General features: G+C 39.7%; 1 long non-coding RNA gene across 3 annotated transcripts in view; it reads left to right on the forward strand.

Moving 5' to 3' along the window:
- Positions 1–22,327, forward strand: part of LOC137863271 (uncharacterized) — a 60,062-nt gene that overhangs the window by 27,867 nt on the left and 9,868 nt on the right. Inside the window, exons 3-4 of one of the 3 annotated variants that reach the window (XR_011100819.1) lie at positions 13,275–13,334; positions 15,124–15,178. The exons of 1 other annotated variant lie outside the window; for it this stretch is intronic. This is a non-coding gene — a long non-coding RNA (uncharacterized lncRNA). The remainder of the gene's footprint in view (positions 1–13,274; positions 13,335–15,123; positions 15,179–22,327) is intronic. One more of the 3 variants, XR_011100817.1, reaches the window with a different exon arrangement.

Here is a 22,327-nt window from a genome sequence, read left to right on the forward strand (position 1 = left end):
AAATAAAATCAAGAAGGTGTGGCAGTGCCACCATTGCAGTCACACAGGGGGAAGACATCAGACTATTAAAGAGCTATATCCAAAATCAGGTTCAGCACCTTCCACTGTGCCCAGAAAGGTGGGAAGCTCAAGACAGAAAAAGCCATTCTCAGGACTCCATTGGGAAATAATGGTCCAACTTTGTGCAATAGGTATGAGGGTGGAAGCTTATGTTATAAATGAAAATTTGATGAGTGTTTGCTTGCTGCCTCCCCATGCACTTTTTTTTTATATTTCCTATGTACATTGTCTGATATTATGTGCCTATAAAACTTCAGCATGTTTTTCAATAGAAGACCACCTGTTTGCTTTCCTTTTAATGCTTCTGCAATATTTGAAGTCCTATAAAACACGGTGGGTAATTCTGTAGAAATAAGTAAAATAGGCCAAATCCAGCCCATATTGCTCACACCACATTTCTTATATGAGCTGGGACTGTGATAATGTGTGCAGAGTAATTGAGGATGGGATTCCAAATAACTGTAGCAGATTTCTTTCCCCCCCTGCAAAGCTTTTTGTGTTTGGTCTGCCTGGCTGCCTGCTGGCTGGGGTGCATGTGGGTAGGAGCAGAGGTAAGGGAAATGCCTTCTGCGAGTCAGTATCAAGAAAGCTTTTCGTCTTCCTTTCTGAAATAAAAAAAAAAAAAATTGTGCCGAGAACCTCATTCAACCACTCATTTGGATAAAACTAGACACCCTGGTGTCAAGTGAATAGGAAGCAATGGGAGGTCAACATGTCTCAGTGCCACAGGAGAAGGGGGTGGCCAGAACTTCACAGCAATCAGACTGCATATATATATACATATAGACTGCCTACATCAATCACTAGCTAGAACATGCATATGACACGCATGCATGTGTGCAAGGCTGCTGATGCACAGAGGAGCACCTTCCTTTCCTCTGCATACACACCAATTCCTCTGAACTGAGGAAGAAGAAAGAAAAGATTCAAATTAACCCCCCTCCAAAATTACTTGAAACTACCCTGAATTATTAGGAAGGCAAAGCAACAGCCCAGCAGGGAGTGGAAAATGTGATAACGACAAGTTTTGTGCCTAAAGGGAAGGCAGGAATGAAATCAGAAAGATCCGATGGGGCCAGGTGAGTAAAGAGCCAGCCAAGCAAGGGAGCGCAAGATGCCCGGAGGCAGTGCAATGTGCTGGCAAGGAGCCACGCTGCCAGGAGAGAGCAGAGGAGTGTGAGATAGAGAGAAGGGGAGGGAAGGAGGCAGCACACCTTTGTGGGCATCGGAGAAGCCCCCTGACAGCTCCCTTCCTTGGTGCTGGCTGCAGATGTAGGAGGAACCTGCATACACACAGCCCCGGGAGGCAGGAGTCTGCAGGAGCCTGCTGCAGTGCTGCAGAAGTCCAAAGGCTTCCTGGTGGAAAGCCAAGGTGAGCTCCAGCAGGGTGGCCAGGCAGCTGGTGCAGAAAACAACAGTGGGGATGTTGTTGCCATTCGCCCATGAAAGGCAACTTCAGAAGCAAGGTTTATATTTGCCCTCAGCCTTTAAAAGGGGGTTAGTTAAAGGGAACACACTGCCATTAATACGTTAGATGGATGTGGCTACAGGGACAAAGGCTTAATATGATGTGCTTGAAAATGACATTTGCCTGTCGCCAAGCAGATGTGGCCTGCTGGGACCTGTTGCTTTGGCACAAGGGTGGTGGGCACTGTGAGGAGAGTGAACAGAGAAGGACCTGATCAGACCTCCGCCACAGCCACCAAACTGCAACTCAGGCCCAGGCAATCCCTTACTCAAACGTGGGGAGATAAGTTTTTTTCAAGGAATGCTGTCAGAAGACAGATCAACATTTCTGGGTTTCCAGGGATGAATGCACAACTCTGCAAAGTCTCCTGACTTTTCTTGGCAGCATATGTGGAGTCACAGACACTAGGGCCATAAAAACTTGATGGCGTTCCCATTCCAGCACTGTCAGGTTATTCCCTGCTCTCTGACGTTTCCCTCACTTTTCCAATGTCAGCTTTCAAGAACCCCAACTTTACAAGGTGTTGCTGTGGCTGTACTAGTCTGTCCCCCAGTGGGCTAGGAGACACAAAGGCATTGGGTGCACTCTTCAGCCCCTTTCCAAAGCCCTGCCTTGTGAGAAAGGGCTGGACCTTGCTATGGGGCAAGTGATTTTTCTTTCTACTAGGCAGCAGAAATGCTGTTGGAGAAGAAAGAGCCAGGGATGTCCAAGTGGAGCAAGTGACCTGCAAGAGGCAGCTCAGAGCCATCAATCAGGCTGGACCTGCTTGAAAAGAGGGCAGCAGAGCAAGGTTGGGGGGGGGGGGGGGGAGGGGGGGAGGGAGGAATTAACTGGTTTTTGAGATGGTGTGACTGCCTAGGATGACTTTGTAGGCACAGTCACTTCTTGGCCTTGATGGCATCTGGTGCCTCTGATCACAGCTAGCTCAGGGATCTGCAGAGCAGGTTGATTGAAGGCCTTAGGACATGTCAAGGGGAACAAGAACAGGACAGAGTGCCAGCTCGCTGGGCAAATGGCAGGAAGCCTGGCTTTATCAGGATGCTGCAGGCAGGAAATGATTTGAAGTACACAGCCTTTTCTTGTAGAGTGATTGAGGGAAGGGAGGAAAGCAAGAACAGGAGCAGCTGCAGCTGTATTTCAAAGTTGGTTTCTCTCTAGCATTACTGCTCTTTCTTTCAAAAACCAACAACAACAAAAAAAACCTCCAAATAATTTTTAATTGCAGTGCTTCTGTTTCTTCCCCCTCCCTTTCTTATTTTAAGGTTATTGCCCAAGATTAGAAATATCCCAGGTAACCTGGAGAGTTCATTTTGTTTTGAAGCCAATATCACCTCTGTCTCTGGTACTTATGGACAGCCAGGCTTTCCTCCCTCCACATTGCTCCGAAATCAGGAGGAACAGCCATACAGTCCATAGCTGCTAAATGCAGCTGCTTTGGGGAGCATGGGAAACCTGTGCACAAGCAGAGATTTAGTGCCTACGGTTGCAAATCTGTGCTATTGGTACCCAGGCTGGCCAGCAGAAAAGTTGACTTGGCTGGTTAAAATGGAGGCACACGCTTTGCACAAGAGGTGATAAACCCTCAGTGTTTTTCATTTTAGTCTTCCAGCCTCTCTTCTGCCTGCCTTCCTTCTGCAGTAATGGGAGAGGTTTTTCTTGGCTGTCCTCTCCCCCCTTGGAGATCAAATACAGGCTCTGGCGCTGAGTTCCTGAATTTATAACAAGTGCCAGCTTCTTCTAGCCTCAGTTTCCATTAAAAGCTAACTTGCAGGATCAGCACTAGGACCACTTGTTTTGTCTTTTGGCACCAGCTCTTTTATGAATGAGAAACATATCAAAGGGCAAATAATCAGAAAACTAGGGAGGTAAAAGTACAAGTGTTTCACTGCTCTCTACCTGATGGGAAAGTCTTTGTAGCCCTTAGGTCTGACATTAAAACTTACAAACTCCTACACTTGTAACTGTTGTATAAAAAGCTGTTATTGCCCTTAAAACTAGTCATTGGAGTTGAAAGATAAATATTATTCTGTATCTTATTGAATAAAATATATTATATCACAGGTGATGGAGACAGATTGTCTCAATAAATTCTGATACTGTATTCGGAGGAAAAGTGGCAATAAAAATGCTGATGACTTGACACAGAGAGAATATTGAATGTCATTAACATGTTATTTCCTCTGTTCTGATATCACTGTCATGTTCTTCCTACTGCTATAATCTCTATCAGTTGTGGGTTCTGATTTTATTTTATTTTTCATTTTGCTTGTTTGAATGAGAAAAATGTCATTTTTTTTTCAGTCCTTTAAATTACCCACTACTTGGGAAATGATTACAGATATGAGGTCACATCTTCAAATGTAGAAATTAAAACAAGGTTTGATATTTAACAGTATTCTATGCATGGGCTCAAGAGGAACCCTTAAGACTGTCACTATCATCTGATAGGTGATTACGACAAAGTCATAACCATCTGCATGGTAATAACAGCAATATCTTGCTGTTATAAAATGCTCTGAAAGCACTTAATGAAGGTAGTTGTCACTATTCTTTTACTGATGGGAAAACAGAGGGCCAGAAGGTAAAGTGAGTCACCCAAGGTCATTTGGTAGTCCAGTGGCAGAGCCAGATTCCTGCAACATGTCCTAGCTCTATCAAGTAAAGATGTATTGCCCTACAATTTCTGTGAAACTTGCACACTGCAGCTGCTTTTCCCAGCCTCTGTTAACCTGTAATTGCTAGAGCCACTACCCAGCAAGTTTTCAGTTTTTCTTACTGGGTGATACGTCTGGTTTTATTTCCTACTACTGTCTAGATAGGGACTCTCTCTCTAAGTTTGTATACTTCATGATGAGGTTTGCATAGCTGGGAGCATATCTATGTACAGTTATGAAATGAGCCCTCAAATAAAACAATAAAAAGCCTTGTCTTCATCCCTTTTCCCCAAACTAGAATAAAACCACTGCTTTTCAAAAAGCCTGAATCTGTCACTCTGTGCCAGAAAGCCTGTTGTGATAGCCCTACGGGTAACTCAGATCAGCTTGTACCAAAGAGTGTTTGGATCACGTGGATTGTTTGGCATCCTCATGAGAGAATATGCTGCTGGCCTTGAATGATAGCAATTAAAGGTGCAAAGAAGTCATCTGTCTATTTGCTAGGACCAGTATCTAGGCTGGTTTCCTACTGTAATCTTGTGCTTTATCCACAACTAATTCAAAATAACTCCAGGAATAGCCACCACTTCCATTACAGGACCATTTCATGCACTGTTATAGTTTATTGTCAGATAGTTTTCAGCAATTAAATTCCAAATTGATTTCACAGTTGCACATGCTGCTTCTGTTATTTATTTTGGTCCTTACCTGTCCGAGGGAATGGTGTGCCTCTGTCTCTTCACAAATAAATGCTGCTGCTTAGCTGAATGGAATATTTTAAGTGCCTGAAAAATAGCCTTTTACTTAGAAATAGTGCATGAGACAGGTATAACAGAGTTTAATTTTCACAAAGCCTCAGAAATAATACTGATGGATTTTGAAAAGGGAAAAATATCATAGATATTTTGCTAAGTGTCACAGTACCTACATTTTCCTATTTGTTCTGGTGTCCTGTAGGAAAAAGTGTTATTTCTCAACATAGAACAGAAGATGGAATTAACTCCCTGGTATAACTGTGTTACTACTCTGCTATTCACTTCTTGACTTCAGCTAAAGTGCCTACAGGTCCTATCCTGCTAAGTTAATGGGAACCTTTCTGATAAGGTAGATATGGGGCCAGTAAACCATAAAAGCTTTATGCCTCAATTTACCCAGGTGTAAAATGGGAATAAAATTCTTCACATTTTGCAAGGACTACTGAAAAGGCAAGAGGAGCTAGCTGCCATGTAAAGCTACAGAGTAAAATGCTATTAATCTCTTAACCGTCATGTCTCACCTCTTTAGAACAGGCACTGGGTACAAAGCAGACCTCTAATAAAGTTCTCCTGTGCTCAGTTTCTCCCCCTTTACCTAGGGTCCTAGGGTGCATGATGAAGTATACGTGTAGCTGCCTTTTCTTCTCTCTCTCTCTTTTTTTTTTTTTTTTAACCTATGCTGGGGCTTTTTGGAAATCATTCTGTTTTGAGGTGATAGTTTACTTTTTTATTTTATTTTATTTTTATTATTATTATTTCTTTTTCTTGCAGGAAGTGTACTCCAGGCCAAGATAGGCTTCAGGGCAGTTAATTTAGTGACAGGGAAAAAAGAGATATTCATACCATCTTGGCACCACGTCATTATTAACATGCAAGCAGTTCCCCTTTTTTTCTTAACATATAAAGAGAACAATTGAATTTTGCAAGGCAGGACTCTTAATCTCCAGGATCAGATTCTTCACGGCAAGGAGGGGGTGTAAAAGTTTCTCTCTTGCTCTGTCTCTTCATGGCGCATGGTCCCAGCTGTATGACTCCGTTCATGAATATGCATGAAATCAGATATGACATTGCCCTGCTCCCATTAATAATCTTGTCATCTGACTTGTGCAGCATTAAGCTTCAGCCCGTGGCTCCTCATAGCAAATGCAGCCTGAAGGAGAGGGAGGGAGGGGAGGAAAAAAAAAGGCCATGCCTTTTTTTATTGGGATTAAGTGCTTGAAAATTTTGGCAGGGGGTTGCCAGGAGAGTAAGGGGAGGGAGAGAAAGAGAGAGAGACACACATAGGGACAGAGAGACGAGAAATCCTCTATGAATGCGTTGGCTTGTTAGAAGCCCAAAGCGGTGGGTGTAATGGTATGCGAGCTGACCTTGAATATAGCCACTGTGGGTTGCCCCAGCTTTTTTGTAAAAGAAGCATTTGCAGCAGAGGTTTGGATTTCAGGCTTTGCAGTCATCAATCATCTCAGCCTATTCTCCTCTTTGACAGCTCTGTACAAGGCCTGACATTTGACACCCAAGACCCCAGGACTTGCACAGAGGCACAAGCTGAGGCCCTAGGGAGGAGGTAGGGAACTGGGGGAGAAAAAAAAAAAATCCAGGAGAGATCTTTTTTTTTTTTTTTTTTTAAAGAAACCACAAAAGAAGCTGCAAAACAAATTGTAACTGTAATAGAAATTGATTTAACAGAAGAAGATCGCATTGAGTTCTGTTCCCTGCATTGTGCAGGCCATGCTGATAAGGCTGATCTGGAGAGGTGGGAGAAGAAAGGCAGGCAGAATGGGGTTCGGGGGAGCACAATGGGGCTCACATCCTCATTTCTGCATACCCTAGGGTTACCCACCTGCCAAAGTTGTACTCAATTTTCATGTGGTTAACCTGCACTCGAGAACTTCTAGGTGGAACTGAGCAGACTGCCCAGCTCCCTGAGCCACAGACCTGTTGGGAGGACACAGGCCTGAGGACTGTGGTGAGGTGAGGCCTGGCTGAGCCTCGGCCAGGTCACCCAGACTAAATTTCAGCAAACCTAGCTATGAAATCAAGTGACTGGGTTGCATTTCTGGGGGCACTAAGGGACATGAACCAAAACGAGATATGACTTGTTAAAACAGATATGTGTTTTGGGGTAAACCTTTTTTTTCAAGTAAGTTCTTACTCGGGCTGACACGTTTTGACAGTTGCAATTTTTCAGTGTTTTTTTTTTTTTTTTTTTCTTCTCTCTTTTATAATACAAATGTAACAACATTATTCTGACCCCAGAGGCTTTACTAGTCCACCGGTTGCTTTTGCATTAAGCAAAAAGGATGTCTAGCCCAGATTAAACCTTTTTTTTCTGTTTGCATGTTCTCCCATCCCTCACACCAACTTCTAATTGATAACAAGAAAGACAGCTCCTATATAGAAACTTTATGTGCTGTTTAACTATAGTCCACCTATTTCTACTGAAGTACATCTGTGGCTTGTTGCTACTTCACTAGTAATGGAAAGGGTGTTTGCAGGATGATTCTGTTGAGTATGAGTATTGGCACAAGGAAATTTTTTGTGATCAGGGGCAATCAACAATGTGAGTGCAAGTGGGCAGGAAATGGCATAGCAAAATATTTTTCCTCAAAATTTAGCTCTCCAGTGGCACGTGACATTTAAATTGATCTAGAGACAGGTGACTAACAATCTCCTCTTTCTGCTAAATGTGGATTCAGCCCAGAAGTGTGTGTCCAGCTGCTGAATTTTGCTGACACAGGAGGTTAGGCTGAATAGTCTGAATGATTATCCAGAAATGTCAGCTGACCCTTTAGGAGAGCTTTTGTCACAGAACACTTCATTTGAAAAAAAGTTGCACATCCCTTCAGGAATTTCTCATACATTGGTGTTGATCTACTGTGCATTTCTTTTGCCTTTTACTTTGAATATTTACTGTTTGTAAGCCATGATTTCACTGCCTGTGTCAATGTGTGTATTATGTGGCACCATTTCTCTTTCCTGTGTGGATAACTGAGAGGCGTAGAAATAAATGAAAAGTTTGAGTACGTCATTTCTGTAACAAACGTTCAGAGAAGCACTTCCAGAGTATTTAGCAAACTTTTGCTTTCCATAAACAAGACTGCATGCTCAAATGAACCTTCCTGGAAAAGGGTCACAAATGATGTCAAAGTGAATTAACAGCTTTTTATGTGAATGAATGTTTGCAAACATTGTTCTGCTGTCCTGCTTCAAACTAGTAATTATAGTTGCAGCTCTACATTAGGAAAATCCAAGCTCACTCTATAGGACACACATTTACTGCCTGCAGGGGTTAGGACGAACATATTTCCCTCCCCCATCTACAGACTGAGCTAAGTGCTCTGTGGATTTTGAGGGTCGCCTTCCTCTGAAGTCTCAGGGTTTAGCCACTGCTGGAGGCATGATACCAAACTTGATGGACCAATAGTCTGATTCAATATGGCAATTCCTCTGCTCCTTGTATTTTTCAAACTGGCTTCTGTGTGCACATGCCCAAGTGGATGATTTATCGCCTACTCTGAGACACGCTTTTTGCATAGAAAAGGGCAGGATCAAACACATTTTCTGTGTTTGTGTGTGTGTGTGTGCATATGTGTCTAGAGAGAGACAGATATGAAGCAGCCGATCAGTACTGTTTTCCTTCTCCACTCTGAATTTAACCCAGAGTGTAACTCTCCTCCTTTAACAGGTTGATTTTATTTTTCCAACTTTTCATTCAATGCTACATATATTTCCAGGCTTTCTACTTTTCCAGTTGGTGTTCAAAGTAAAGGAAAGAGTTAGAGGATAAGTATCCTTGCTTTGTATGTTTATTTCCTTCACTGCTTTTCAGGCTCAAGGAAAATCCCACCAATGCCTTTCCAGACTCCAAGCCTGACACTTAAGTTGATTTTCCCCCTTAGTTCTGCACTCAAAATGAGTGCAGTTTTTTTTGCAATATTAAAAATGAAAAGTCTTAATCTACTGGGAAATCCTTTGATCCATAAAATAAGTTTTCTTTTTTTTGGTCCTTTTTTTTTTTTTTTTTTTCTTTTCCTTATCTGTAAGCTTTTGAAAAAGATTTAGTTTAGCTTAGCTGAAAAGGCCCGATGACAGAAGTTTGAAAATGTCACCCTCTGGAATTGATTATTTTTAAAGAAATGAGTGAGGTGTCATTACAACAAATTGCCATCAATTTGTTTTTGTGACAAAACTTCAGACTCCATTCTCCTACAGGAAACTTAAGGCAAAAGCAAGTGCACACCCATTGGAAACATAAGGATTATTCTCTAGGCTCATCCATCCCTGCTTCAATTACAAAAAGGCACAGTGGATTATCCTTCCATATCTATCCATCTTCTAGATTTGTTTACATAGTCCTCAGCTGTGTACTTTTTAAAATTTGGAGTTCTGGTAATAGGATCAGTAGAGGAGATTCCTATCAAATCCCTAACTATCCATTGGAAGGTCACAGAGACTACCATTCACTATTATGAGCCTAGAGGAACTAGATGAGCTTTCTTTCTTTCTTTTTCTCTCTTTTTTTTTTTTTTTTTTTTTTTTAATAAAAACTCCAGTTACATATGCACAAAGAGTCAGGAAAAAGAATGGAAGCAAGCAAACTGCATCTAGCATCAGAGGTACCACCTACAAAGAAAAGTTGAGAATAATAGAGTGCAAATAAAATAAGGGGAAGTGAAGAAGGGCATTAGAGTCTGGAGTTATTCCATAAAGATGTAACAACAACTTTGTGTGCTTGATTCTTAAGAGACTACTTAAAAATATTAATAAAAAGTGATAAGAATTGTCTAGCATTTAAATTCTTTATCTGAGACACAAAAGCACAGGCAAAACACAAATCAAAGTATAACTTCTTGCCTTCGACACAATACAATGAGAACCAGTATGTTGTTATGTAGTACACCATAAATATCTAGGGATAAACACAAGAGACCAAAAGAAGAAAGGATGGATCATTTTTATTTTACTTTTTTTTTTTGTTGCTTTTATTTTTTTCTTTACCATTTTGGTTATGTTTTGCTCTATAAAAACAATTATTATTCTTCTCATGCAACCACTATTGATGTGAAATTATTGCATAAGTGAAGATTAAGGGATCCATTTCAGCAGAGAGGCAGCCCTGTTTGTACTAGGTGCTATAGAGACTGGTGAATGAGGATTTCTCACACTGGTGCTGAGTGTGGAAACAAATATATGTGAAAGCAGACAGAAAATTTAACTGCAAAGAGACCAATGTGACTTTCCCTCTCATGCCCCCAAAATGCAATAACCAACTGTGCTCAGCTTCATTGAAAACATTGCATCCTTTTTCCTCGCGCATGGGTGGGCACTTCATGATGCTAAATAGGACATTTTGACTGCTCATATCTGCACCTTGAGGCCTACCAGATCTGAGGGCAAAGTAGTGCCTGCTCATTTGACTTGCACAGCTGCAAAGCTTCCAGCACAAATGCTACCTTAATGCTCCTGCACAGGGGCTGGATGTGATGGCACATTGCTCAGTTGAAGAGGAAAAATAAAGAGACAACGAACTCCCAAGCCTTAGTAAAGTGAGCCACCCTCCCCAAGCCTATGAGATTAAAGCAATGGATTTTCAAGTAGTTCTTCAGAGTGACTAATTTATATGGATATCAAGGATTCAGTTGGAGAATTAAAAAAAAGTAGCTAGGGGAAAATATGATGCTCTCTAAGTCCCAGTGGTATGCCACATTCATTTTACTAGAGAGTTTATTCTTTAGTACTTTCATGGATTGACATGAGGGAGGAATTCGCATGTCAGGACAGATAAAATCTCCCTCCTGCCAAAGGAGTCTATTCAGACATGCATGTTAGTAGGTTGATAACTTATTCTGTATTGCAGAGGACTCAAAGATAGACATTTCTCCTTTTATCTCCATCTCTGCGCTCCCTGCATACTAAAGATACGGGGAAACAGCAAGATACATCTTAACTAGCCCTCTCAGAGAGGAGAGACTTTTCCTAGTCCATGCCAAGAGATGCAAACTTAAAGGAATAAGGTGTCATACAGACTAATAGCAAATACATTAGCAATGTTTATGCGCATAATTAGAGCCCAGTGTGAATATCTCTTTTAAAACAATACAAACCCTGGACTTTGTGGTTATTTATTTATATTCCTCCCCCATTCCCCCCCCCCCCGAGATAAATACTCAATATTTCAGTGCAACTGTTTCCTATGACTCTGCTCTAGAGATGGGGAGATGGGGAATAGGTTGAGAAAATGGGGGACTAGACTAAGTGAAATGTGTTTAAGAACCCATCTTTGATATGCTTTCCAACTTCTAATGAAACCTTAGTGTTTATCTGGGAGATAGACCCATTCTCCTTCTACAGACAAGGAAACTGAGGCAAACTTATTCCTTGACCAGTACCACAGAATTATGTCTCCTCTACCAAATGGAGTTAAAATGCAGGAGTGGTTACTCTGATGCTTGAGCTGATCATCTCCACTGTATATGCTTTTTATATTCTTGGAAGGTAAAGATGGTGTGATTTTAGGGAAATTAATTATTTGGACAGATTAAATTATGTGAGTGTCATTCCCAGGACCCTGTTTAGAACATGGAAGATGGATATCCTCCAGAACATAGCTCAGAGCACCTCTGAAAGGCCCCTTGGCAGGACTTTTTTCTCTGCCCTTCTTCTTCTTCAAGAGGGCACTGAGTGAGGAGCCTCCTTCTCTGGATACTGTGGGGTACTTGTGGATATGAAACAAATCAGATGGACTAGGAGCTTCTCTGCACTTTCTTGCATCCTTACAGCTCAGTTCCCCATAGCAGATTCCTCTTATTTTTAGACAGCTCCTATAAGTACATTGAGATTAAAGAGGTTTAGAAAGCATTATATATAGATGTGTATACATACCTCAAATATTTGCCTAGATGTATCTTATCTAAACTTCTGCATGCATCTGAATTTCCCAGGCTTGAACTATGGTTTGTGTAAATTGATGTTGTTTCACTGTCTTTGAGTAAGCTTATTTACGTCAGCTCTGGAATTAGTCCCTAGTACTCCAGCCAGCACTTAGCTGCAAGAGTCAAAATAACATGGAGACATACTGTTTTCCTGTTATCTCTAAACTCACTAAAAACAGAAGCTATTAGAAATATTGTGAGAAAACTATATTCTTGCAAGAGTTGCTGCCCACTTAAGAATTTTAGATTGGTATCTGTAAGAATGTGCAGTTGTACCAATCCCCAAACTTTAGCGTAGTTTTCTTTCACTTAGTTGTAACTCATTTTGACTTGCCTATCCTAGCTTTGAGAGTTTTTAGATCAAGTCATTTCAGACATCTTCAATTTTTTTTTTTCATCATGCTTCATTATTTGCATGTATATCCAAGATTCTTGAATGAAGAAATGTAGCATAAGAAAAATCTTGATGAAAATTCCATTTCCTTCCCCCCTCCTTTTTAATGCAGTCTATACTGTGGTCCTTTCTAGATGATGTTTTAATTCTACCTAAGGTCCTACCCAACATGATTCCTTTTGGAGCAATAAGACTTTCCCAGAAAAGACTTAGTGAGGTAATGATTCAGAGACATAGACAGACAAATAGACTATTTGTTTCAACTTAATTATTAATGTAGTGTTATCACTAATGATAACACAAAATGACATACCTTCCAATGAATTCTGCTCTATTTGTGTACCACTTAATATAAGAGTAATTTTTTTTATAAACCATAGAAGATGACATCTCAGTATAGATAATTGCACAGAAAGGGTAAAGAAAAGGGGTGCAAGGAAAGGTAACATAATTGATTGATGTAAATTCAGTCATACATCATAAAAATTCCACAGTTGCTTCTGTCTTTCTTTATTGAATAATTTTTTCCTGTTATTACTGATCAACTAATACATCCTTTAGTGATAAAGAATAATTTAGAGAAAGACATTTCAGCAAGGTGAGCTCAAAACTGCGATTTCAGCTTTGAATTGTTCTTTTCTATTGATCTTCCTGTAATTTATAACCATTTCCCATCAGAAAGTTCTCTCCTGCTTTACATCAACCAAATTTGGGGCACAGTTTCATCCTTAAGGAGAGCACCTGCTTTTTGTCCCATGTGAAAGGAGATTAGTCTCCAGCTATGTGAATTTGCTGCCCGTTGGCTGTGTTCACCATAAAACCAACCAAAACATTCTGCATGTTTTTAGGTGGAATTGCTCAGAGATTTGTAAAATGATTTTGATCTTGGATCTGAGCCTTCCATTAAAGTGCTTGACTTACCTTGACCACTGTAATTTTAGAAAGCTGACCCTTCTCTCTTGCAATTTACACAGTGTTTTTAGCCTAATGCAGAATTTCCCTCTTCTGCAGCTGGGAGGAGAATATCCATCATTTCCAGATGTGGACATATGATCCAGGAGGCAATTGAAGGTATTTTGAAATCATATGGTTTGGTTTATGAATTTGGATTGGTCAAGAGAGATTTGCTTGAAATCCTTGAGAGAGTATGGCACCTCGCTGACTTGAGAGGCATTTTAAAATAAAACCTGAAGTTAAACGCATTTTATAGAGAGGCTTAAAACTTCTAAAATATAAATCTAAAATATTTATACATGGGCTGCAATGGAACAGAAGTTACGACCTCATATGTGAATGTCTAGGATTTGTTTTTTCCTTCCACCAGCCCACCTGGAATGACTTTAGCTTTCAGCTTTACCTCAGGCTGTACCCAGGTTAGCTTCTAGTGACTTATGACTCCATCAATCTGCACAGATATGTGCTGTGCTCCTTCAAGGGAAGCTGTTCATCTTCTATATGACTGCATCTCCACCTCTTCCAAAGTTCAAAGAACCCAGGACAATTGCTTATTCGGACGGGCTTCCAGTAAGTATAAGAGATGCTCTCCCTGCCTTCCCCTGTGAATCAGGACTTTCTGGTGAACTTTGATAGAGACAAAAACTTTCAGAGTAATCCATCCCCTGTTGAACTAGAAAGACGTGATGATGGTGATGAAACATCAGGTGAGATTGCTCAGTATGTTTTAAGGAGCTTTGAACTGGAAATGGATCAATTTAGAGCTCTTTTCTAAAGTCAAAGGAGCACATTTTTTACGATCCATTTCCCATGAACTAACAACTGTTCCCTATCCAGCAGACAGTTTACTTGTAGCTATTTTGACTTGCATTATTCCACTTAATGAAGATAAACATAAGTCAGACACAGGAAAGCCACAGAATGACTATGAACGGGAAGCGTTCCAAGTATTCAGCATTTACTAGACAAAATTGGCCAGTAATTCTTTTTGCTTTTCACTGAGGATAAAAATCCCTGAAAGATAATAATCATCATTGTTTGAACTAATATAGCACTTTTATCCAGTGATCTGAGAACACTTCCCAAACATACTGTACTGAGAACAGCCATGTGATTAGATTCATATTATTTAAAATACCTGTTTTACAGACAGACAAACTCATGGGTCACCCAGAGGTACCATGACTCCCCATGGGTCACAGAGTCAAAAAAGTACAGAAGATTTCTGACTGCCATTTCTATGATTTCAGTGACATTGCAAAGAATGCCTAATATTGCTTACTCGAGTTGCTTAAATTATTCATATTACAGAGACTTTGGGGATGAATACATTTTCTGCTTACATCCAGCTTTTTAAAAAATTGATTCTTTTTCAGTGATTATTTGCATGGTTGTACACTGGGATATTTTGTTGTGTAAACTTTTCATCTTCATGATGCTCAGGATTTTTAATTGGTGGATGATTAGTAATGTAGATCAAATGTTATTCTTTCTATTTTTCTTACTCTTGATTGGATTAGTATATTTTTTTATTTTTTTTTTTAAGCCAGAAAAGAAGAAATGTCAAATATTTAATACATGCAAGACTACCTTTGTGAGAAAATAGCCACTTTCCTGGTAGGAATATTCATCCCCTAAATCTTTATCTAAGCAAAACCTACTTGCCTGTATGTTTACAAATAGTAAGGCATGGGTGAAACAAATGTTCTGAATTAAGATGGGTGTTAACAAATGCTATAGTTTACTCAGTTTCAGTGACTGTACAATTAATAAGCGATGGTGAATGGACTTGAATAATACAATCTCTGCCACTGGAGACAAATCAATGAAACCATGACTCTTCACACTCTTTCCGTCTTCAGTCATCAAATGACTTATTAAAATTATTTAATATCTTTAATTTTAGGTCTGTGGTTTAAGAAGTTACCTAGTCTTCTCCTGCTCATGCTCCACTAATGATAGTAAGTTGACTGTGATGTTAACACTGAAATCATTTGCACAGACAGGCTAAATAGATCATGCCCTTCCTGAGCCTTGAGTCTATATTTTACAAACAGCACCATATGGTTAATATTTATGCCAACCAGTCAAGTGTTTATTAAAACAGAGTCTGGGGAGATGAGGAGGAGAACTGCTGTCTTCAAAAGTCATTGTTCTGGTGGACTTCAACTCTTTTGTACTACAACCCTTTGTAATGTGACAGGAACAAATCCATGAAATCAAGCTCTGAATAATCAGACAAGCTTTAAGCTGGGGAAATAAAAAGATGGAGGTACAGTTAGGCATCCACTTGTGGACCAAAGGCATCTAAAATGTTATTTAGGTTACATGCTGAGATGACTGTTGATTTATAGAAGCAGTGGGTAGAGTGCTGACCTGGGATTTAGGGTATCCAGGTTTTACTCTTGATCTTGAAATTTTTTGCTCTCTGACCTTGAACACTTCACTTTCTCCTTCTACTTTATCCTCACATCCTCAACTTGATTGCAGAGAATAATTCCATTCAGGGCTTGTCCTTCCAAAAATACATTTCCAATGTCTACTTCAACAATTTGAATAAACCTTGACCTGAATTGGGACAAGCAGGTTCTTTGAATTATAGCAGCATACAAGTCGGCATAAAACTGGAGTCATTTAATGGGGAAGGTCTCAGTGTTTTAATTAGAAAGCTTAAAACTACTTCTTTATTCTTTCACATAAAGTTAGATTTGAAGCAGATGATCAAAATTTATTTATGCATGCATTCAAACAAGACAACATTGTGAGAAAGCTTAAAGTTTTGTGTTTAAAAAAAAAACAAAAAAAACACACCAACAACACTATTTGGGAAATGAAGTCATCTGCAGAAAAAATACTGAGACAACAAAGCAGTCTTCCAATTCCTGTGTTTTTGGGTTATAGCATGCCATCTTTAGTATTTATTTCCCTAAGAGCTTTTTTTTTTTTTTTCCTTTTAACAGATGTATACTCCTTTCATTGGTGTTTATTTAAAAGCCTGCCAATATATCTGAAATCAGCACATACTGAATGTTGATGCACCACCTTGCCTAATTGACTTAGCTGGAAAATAAACAGTGAAAGGCTATTTTAGTAGCAAACTACTTGATACAGCTACTCATTCCCTACCTTTATCTAAGTACCACACAGGCAGACAAGTACTAGCACCAGATAGCATGGACGCAAGGTTGCTACATGTGCTTTCTGCTGTCTTTGCCATTTTAGGGACAAACTTGGTATTGCTGTCACTGTCATTCATTGAGTCAAAAGAATAATATTTTTATCTCTGCTGCCCTAAAACCTTGATAGTATTGATAAAATGTCATTAGAATCCTCAGAGCTTGTTAAAAGTTATTATTTTAAAAACAATAGGTTCCTGAATATTCACAGTAAATAAGGATTATAAGGCTATTCACGCAACGTGAATAATTTGCTGCTAATAATATTGACACTCAATCTGTCTGCAAAATGTCTCTGTTAGCAGGAAACAATCACGCTGGGAGGTGTTAGGATTTGCAGTGGAGTGGCAGAGTGAAGTAATTAAAAAATGATTGGAAAATGTATTTGAAGTTCAAAAAACATTTTTTCTGCCTCTTTAATATGGAATATTAAAAGCTAAACCAACATATTATTAGAAAGAGAAAAAAGAGTTTTCTGCTAGTTTTTTTTTTTTTTTTTTTAACAACCACAAAACAATATGGGTTGTTTGCTGAAAGAGACCCAAGTTGGAACATATTGGCTAAGAAGGTGGAGAAATAAAGATCTTCATCTGCTCCCACCAAAAAAATTGTAAATCTTTGACCATGTAGTGGTACTGAACACTGGGCTGGGACACAGGGAAGCTGGGTGCAGTTTTTCAAGCAGAAAAAAGAGGAAGGTCTGTACCAGAATGAGATAAAGAAGACTTAATGAAATTGATATTTCAGTTTCAGGTAGTGTGCTCTTTCCACACAAATCTTAATTCTGACATGATCTTTTGTTCAACTTTTCACTAAATGTAATGATTATTCCTGTGAAAATATTTTGCAGATGAAAATGACCACTTGCATTTGAGTTGGGTTAAGAACTGATACATCTTTTTGAATGAATACTTTGGGGGTTTTACATTAAAGATTTTCTATCACATATTTCAGAAGTTAATATTAATTTTTGTTAATTTAGCACAAGGGTTACTCCCCTGAAGCTATTTTTGAGCTCTTATCCATCTTATTAGGGTATTAAATGACTACAGATTTTTGCCATTGATATAAAAGTGTCTTAGCATATTTATGCTACAGGTGTCCTTTATTAGAATATGATTTTTATACCATATCACTAAAAAGAATATAAGAATAGTACAATGACAAAATATAGATTTTTCATATGTCTTTGGTCATGGGGATTATTCTAAGATAAAAATAGTAAATCAAAAATAGTAGTAAAGAAGAGTCATTGTATTACATTTGACGTAAAAAACTTGATAGAACCTTTAGTGTATTTGAACAAAAAATATATTTCTATGTGTTATTGTTTATAGCTCAGAATCTTATTACAAAAATTTTATTTTACATTCTTTTATTTTGCCCTGATAAATCTTCTAATTTTTGAACTAGTTATTAAGTGTACAGACAAATTATTTATATATTGTAATTCTCCTTTTTAGCTTATTCTGTATTTGCTTACTTGCTCACTTGCTCACAAATACTGCTGTACTCTTACTACAGTAAATTAGTAGATTTATAATATTTGACTCTGAGAGAACATGGGTTATCAGACAAAAGAAAATCCATGTCCAAGAAGGTAATTTCTAAGTCATGCTGGTATTATTTACCCAAACAGCTAGACTTCTTTTGTGTGTTACATACATAATATATATGAAGGGAAGAAGCACAGGAAAAGGAAGAATTTTGTACTTTTAATATTAATTTTCTAGAGAAATGAGACAGAACAGTTCAGGTTCAAGAAGTTTGCCTATTTGTAACCTGAAAAGCAGAAAACTCTTGGTTTGAGCCAACAAGAGGAATAGAAAGCTTTGCTGAACAGAATGGCACTCTAAAATAGCTCAGATTTGCAATTCTCATGCAAGTAAATCTCCCATTGATTTTCATGTGAGTTCTACCTCCTCCGAGCTGAATGGTGGCTCTGAAGATATACCTGTGTTCAAAACTTGCTTTGAACACACAGGCATGTTGCAGCCAGATAGGAGAAAATTGGATCTCATCAGGAAATGACCAGTGCAAGAGGAGGTTACGAGTTTATTAACCTGATGAATAAAAAAAGTAAATATTTGGTGTAAAACCTGTCAGAGATTACACTTGTAAAACTTCTAATTCAGCTATTTCCTCTTATAGCTGTCAAAATATGTCTGGGATAAGTTAATACAACATTACACATTTTAGAAGCTTTTGCTTGAACTTGAAGTTCAATCATTTTTTTTTTTTCTAGCAAGTTTTTTCCTTTCTCATCAACTTGTCTTATCAACAGCCTACATTTTTTGTCTGTAGGCTGGCTTCTCAGCTGTTTATTTCCATATCTATAATCTTTGCTCTGTGTTTTCAGAAAGCTTTCAGAGTGCCTAAAACCAATTTTTAAAACAATGGCAACTTGATGGGCTGAATGCCACATGGGTAATTACTGATGGACTTAAGGAATGAGTTCTGCTAGGGCACTGGAGTCTCACTGGCGTCTCTACAGCCAGTCTCTGCTCCTTAATAGCTTGTCTGGAGAAGGCTAGAGAGGGAGTTGCGTCCATGATAAAATTTTCAACTGAAGGAGACGATAGGTGGAAAAGGAGAATGCAGCAGGTAGAAAAGGGGAGCAAAGGAACATCAGGGAAGGGCTCCTCCTCCCTCCGCCATCCCTCCCCCACTAACCCCACATGAGTCAAATGACAGTATTTTCCTAAGAAAATTGAAACTATTGCACAAGGTTTGCCCACCAAATTTTCAGTGCAGAGGAAGAAAAAAAATGTATCTGAAGAAGATTTCGTTAACTTAAAACCAAACACAGCATATTAAATGTTTCTGTAGTCTCTCCTTTCTATCACTAACTCTTTGCCCTCTAGACGAAGAAGGATTTATCTCATACATTTCAAAAAAAAGTCACCTCTCTGTAACCTACAGTTCATTCAGTCGAGGCTTAGCGTAAATAATCAGTATGGAAAACACCAATCGGCTTTGAAGAGCTCCTGGATTTAGGAGGAATACACTGCTTATGTCTGTGGAACTCCTCTGGGAAGCAAAGGAAGGAGAATGTGTCTTGATTTACACTGCCCTATTTCTCAGATCTGCCAGCCTCTCTGCTCTGTCCACTTCACTACCGTCAGATGCTGTGAGACAAGCATATGGTGTTTACTTCTCTGACTGACATCTCTCTGGTTTTCCTCACTCCTCGAGAGAATCCTCTCTTGCCAAGTCAATTTGCAAGGGCTTGGATGTAGCCATGGCCCTCTGGTCCAGATCCAAACTATTCCTCATTTTCCCTTGGCAAATATCAGTAGAGGACAATCTCCCTCCTCTCTGTAAAACCAGTGTTTCACTGAGGGAAATTCCAAACCAAGGGCCAACCTGACCCCATGTGTCTTTCACTACCTCATTGATCTGGGGCCACATGAAGATGCCACCCAAGGACCGTGGCAGCTCCCAGTGCTGCCCCTCTGAGTGCTGAGCTCGGGGGCTGGAGGGCAGAAGAGCAGCCTGGGTCCCAGGTGAGGGACTGCTAGGAAAGCCTTGCCAAAGGGCTGTGGACAGTTACTGGCATCGCTGCTGCAGCTGATGTAGGCTGAAATGAAGAGGAGGTGCCAAGCAGGGGATTTGCATTTGCATTTGTAGTTTGTGAAGCTTAAATGGAGCTTGGCTTGGGAATGGTTTTAATATCCCAGGGAGTCCCTCTCCCCACTTAGAGACTCAAGCTGGGCACATTTTAGGATGAAGGTAAAAAATAAAATATCCAGCCTGCTTTAAGATCGACTTTTTATGCTTTATTCCTTTGCTTTTTCTCCTTCTATCACCTCCCTCCAACACTTTGATCTGGTGGCAATGGCATCTTTATCACTCTTATCAGGTCCCACGTTCTTGGCTGTTCTTTTGAAGTGTGATTTCCTGTGTCTAGTGGTCAAGAAAGGATACTGGGTACTGCAGATTTCCTGCTGCTTTTCCTCTGTATCTGCAAGTTTGCTTTCCTTCCTGTTTTTCTGCTTCATTTGTTTGTGCTTCCCTTTGCTGTCCAAACCTGCCTCTCCCCTCCATACAGGTTCTCCCCCACCCCTAGATCATTATCACTCATCTATTTTTCTTCACCAGCATCTCAGAATGATCTTTCCCTTTTCTCTGTTGTGCTTTATGCTTTCCATCTCTCCTTCCTTCTTCTTTTATCTGCTTCCTAAGATTTTTTCAACTCTTTTTGACTCATGTTTTCTTGTCTTTCGGAGATGTTCTTTGGATGTCTTAGGCCATTGACTGAAGTGGAGAAAAGCCTGAAAATGAACCAGATGAACCTTTGGGATTTTGTCCAAAGCACGCTGGAGGCAGAAGCGACACTAATTGACTAATCAATGGGATTTAGGACAAATTCCTCATTCTTGCACCTCCTGAACATTTACTAGTCTTTCCAGCTCTCTTCTGATGGCAGTTTGCAATCTTTGACACGTTATTAGTTTGAAAGAAGATTTGCACTGAGAGATTTCTTTTTACTATTATTATTAAGAAAAATAAGGCTCTAAAGAGATATTTAGCTTTCACAACTAGTAAATGCGATTCCACATTTCACTACAAGCTCCAGTTCTGTGTTGGGATTTTCCAAACCTGCGATGTATGAAATAATTCAGATGGTAAAACATTATTCAGGGGCCTCCCAATTATTCCCACAATACATATTTGGAAGACTGAATGGCATTGGGGCTGTTTTCTCTGCTTTTAAGCAAGTTTTTGCTCTCCACGCCAAGGTGGTGGTTCACTTGAAAAACAAACAGCAATGAGTTCAAGCTTTCTCATGCACCAGCGCTATCTGAGTGCATCCAGGCACAGGAGGAGTTAGGAAAACTTAATTTCAGCCACAATGTTGATATTTGGCAAATGAGTGGTTTTACGGTGCTTCATGCAGCTCTGTTATTTATTTATTTATTCTTACAGCTCCAGCACAGTGCCTTAATGGGTGAGCTGGGCTATCGCATTATCTTCTCTATCCAGCTGGGCACAGATTTGCATCCTGCTGCCACTGGGCAGGGTAGAATCTGAGCTTGCTTGCTGGGTACAGTGTAGCTTGCATACCCAGCTGAGCTGTAGCTTACCAGGGGATACTTCCCCTCTTGGAGGTACAAATGGCAGCTGCTTTAGGCGATAGGAGATGGCCTTGGCATATCCCTGCTCTGTCAGGGAACATACTGTACTTCACTCTCACCAGATGCTCATGGTGTATTATCATCCCATTTTCACTCTAGGAATCATTGGCTGAAAAAGCACTAGGAAGGCTGGGGTGAAATGAATTCATATTTTATAACACAAGTTTATTGCAGCCTTTAAAATCTGATCTGAATCAATATCTTCCCATCCCAAGAAGACTTTCTTCTGAACTTTTCTGTTATTTCAGTCCATTAACTGACTTGCTTAATAACCTGAATATATAAAGTCTTTGTTTCTCTTTTATTTTCAGAAGAAAAAAAAATTTTTTTTGATTGTTATTAACCTATAGGTAAACAAAAAGAAGAACAAGAAGGAAAAGATAAAAAAAGGAAATCAGAAGAAAAAGAACAAATAAAATGAAATCAAAACTTCTGATTTCAGCTTAAATTTCTTCCCTCCTTTGACAGTTAGCAGAGCCCACAAGGAGTTATTCTGCAAGATAATACAGTCCGGGTGGAGGAAAAGTGAACGACTCTCTTTTTAATAGGAAGGTGGATTGCTGCCTGCTAAGGGTGTTTTCAAGCAGGGATTCTTTTCTGTTGTTGTAGCTGGGTAGCAGCACAAGACAAAAGGGGACATTGCAGCTTGCGAGCTTTCAGGACTGGGGGCTGAGGAGGAAAGGAGAGAAGAGCATGATTGATGGAGTTCTGGTTGGCTTATAAAGGGCAGCCGGGAGTGCAGGGAAATAATCAGGGAAAAGGGCGTCCCGTACTGGCTCTCTCAGAGGGGAGAAAT

Source organism: Anas acuta, chromosome 12, assembly GCF_963932015.1.
Source record: "Anas acuta chromosome 12, bAnaAcu1.1, whole genome shotgun sequence".
NCBI lineage: Eukaryota > Metazoa > Chordata > Aves > Anseriformes > Anatidae > Anas > Anas acuta.